The following is a 798-nucleotide window of genomic DNA, read 5'->3' on the forward strand; positions in this document are numbered from 1 at the left end:
CCCTCATCCTCCCCATGCTCCCACCCACCCCCTTCCCCTGCCAGGCTGGCACATCCCCTCCTGCCCCTCCCTTGCTGTTCACCCCCTCCCTCAAACTCCTTTCCCCTCCCCCCCCCCCAGCCACCTCTCACCCCTTCCCTCAGCCCCTCCCTGAACCTCCCACCTCCCCCTGCCCCCCACACCACCCCCACAGGGTCCCCCCTCCTCCCATGTCCCCTCACCCTCCAACACACCCCAACATCCCCCAATACACCCCAACATCCCGCCCAACACATCTCAACATCCCCAACATACCCCCTCACCCCCAATACCCCTCGGAGCCCAGAGCTGCCCTTTCACCCCCAGGGTGCAGGTGGGCCCCCCATTATTTCAGCAGCCGTGAGGGGGATCCCCTGTCCCCGCGGGGGGGGGAGGGAACCCCCATCCATCCCTCAGCCCGTCCTGCACCCCCTGCCCAGGCCATGCCCCTCTTTGGCCACCTCACCTCCCATACACCGCCTTGACCCCCCCCGACACCACCCTGTCCCCCTTCCCTGGGCCGGACACACCCTGCATCCCCCTTATCCAGCCCCCTACATCCTCCTCATCCATCTCCCCTCATCCCCCCTCATCCATCCACCCTCATCCCCCCTCATCCATCTCCTGCATCCCCCTCATCCATGCCCTGCATCCCCCTCAACCATCCCTCCACATCCCCCCTCATCCATTCCCCCCTCATCCATTCCCCCCACATCCCTCCCCCACATCCCTCCCCCACATCCATTCCCCCCACATCCATCCCCCTCATCCATTCCCCCC

This window comes from Corapipo altera, unplaced genomic scaffold, assembly GCF_003945725.1.
Source record: "Corapipo altera isolate COAL_440 unplaced genomic scaffold, ASM394572v1 80, whole genome shotgun sequence".
Lineage (NCBI taxonomy): Eukaryota > Metazoa > Chordata > Aves > Passeriformes > Pipridae > Corapipo > Corapipo altera.